Source organism: Gavialis gangeticus, unplaced genomic scaffold, assembly GCF_001723915.1.
Source record: "Gavialis gangeticus isolate Ggan-Ray unplaced genomic scaffold, GavGan_comp1, whole genome shotgun sequence".
Lineage (NCBI taxonomy): Eukaryota > Metazoa > Chordata > Crocodylia > Gavialidae > Gavialis > Gavialis gangeticus.
This window is the reverse complement of record NW_017729011.1, coordinates 12,328,896-12,330,909: the sequence shown is the minus strand read 5'-3', so window position 1 is coordinate 12,330,909 and position 2,014 is coordinate 12,328,896.

Here is a 2,014-nt window from a genome sequence, read left to right as displayed (position 1 = left end):
AGCCCAGTATGCCGTTAGTCTTCTTGGCAACAAGGGCACACTGTTGGCCTGTATTCAGCTTATTGTCCACTGTAACCCCCTAAGTCCTTTTCTGCAGAGCTGCTGCTTAGCCGGTCAATCCCCAGCCTGTACCAGTGCATGGGATTGTTCCATCCTAAGTGCAGGACTTTGCACTTCTCCTTATTGAACCTCAGTAGGGATCCTTTCTGGCAGCCCCAGTTCACCTCACGGTGACTCTGTGTTTTCACTCTTCCAGAGCCCAGAGAGAAATGAAATTCTGAGCTAAGAATTTTCAGCCGTCTCTAAGGCTCAACCAGCAAAGGGCCTTCCATTATACAGGTGGGTAATACATCCTGTCATAGTTCCCCAACCAAAAGAGCAAATCCTAAATCATTGCTGTTAGTGAGAAGGTACCTAAAGGCATCCTCATCTTAATTTGACGCAACTAACTATTAGGCATAAATTGTTGGAGTCACAAGTCAAAGAATAAAATAGTGATGTCCACGGGCATTTCATTTTTCTTTCTTTCAGGTGAATGCTCTGTAGATACACAACTTGTGTAGGATTTGATCTAGCAACTCTTCCTCCAACTGAGTAGTAATCCACTATCCTGGGTGTTCCTGTGAGATTGGGGTAAATCATTTAATAGATTTATGCTACTTAGTACTGAGCATGTCTGCACATGCACTTTAATGAATGTTAGCTTATTGCACATTAAAAAGTCACAGAAAACTATGCGCGTTCACTAATGTGCATTTAAATAGGCTGATGTGCCTTTTACTAGCACCTCATAGTGGAGGTACTAAATTTAATATGCATTAGCAAAAGCGCATTACTGGATGTGTAGATGTGCCCAATATGGCAGAATGAGGGACTGTTTATTAGAAAATGAGCTTTGCAGAGAAACAGCCATGGGTGGGGTGGGGGGAGGATTTAAAACTTCGGAGCTTTTGGCACATTGGGAATGAGATAAGCTAAGCCTCCATCCTAGCAGATGAGCCTGGAGTTTGACCATCAGGCTGCCAATTTCTCTCAGGAAAGATTTGAAAAAGATTTAGTTTAAGACAATGTTTTGGTGCCGGGGGGGATGGTACTAGTGAAGGCTAGAACAGCTTGTCCTTGAGTGCTGGGGAGCGTGGGGGTGTGACAGATAACTGCCTTCCCTGCCCATATACCCTTTGCCACCGTGTGCTGAGCTGGTTGTCAGTGTGAGAGGTCACTAGGCATGAACTTTCCACAGGGATCACTAATGGCTCTTTATCATCTGAGTAGACTTTGCCAGACAGTGTAATATTCACAGGGACCTTCGGGCCACATCCTGGATCCAAAGCACCAGGACGAGGTAGGCGACCTCCCCTTTGTCCTGTCTTGTCTTGTTATTTTTATTTTATTTTAATGCGGGCTAAATGGCCAAGTCCCGTTGTGTTGCTCGGAGGCTGAGAAACGCTATGAGAGAGGGAGAGAGACACCCAGAGAGAAGCAGAGATCCCCCCCCCAACCTCCCCAGCTCCAGCAGCTGGACTTTCGCCCAATCTTGCGAGATTGAACATGAAAGCAGACAAGCCAGAAGGCAGCAGGATTGCGGCTCAGCCTGCCTCTTGCCTCCTGGATGCTGCTCGGCTCCGTCGCCTCAAGTACAGCAAATCTCCATTCCCAGTCGGCTGCTGTTGCCTGATGCTGCCCAAAGAGGCAGGGCTGAGCTGGAGAAGAGGCACCAAGCGGTGGCTGGGAAGCTCAGGAGAAGCCGGCGCCAGGCCAGGCGAGCCTTCAACTTGGAGAGGGGGGAGAGGGAGCGGCGACGGCGGCTGGAGCAGGAGGAGGCGGGCCCGGCCCGGCGGCGCTGTCCGCGGTGCTGAACCGGGAGCCGCCGCCGGGGCAGGAGAAGAGCCCGGGGGCCCTCGGCCCTCCCCGGCCGCGCTCCCAGGATGGCTTCCCGTGTGAACGCAGCTCCTGCCCGGAGTGGAGCCTGGGGCGGGGAGGGAGGGAAGGAGGGGGGGTCTCTCCGTGGCAATTC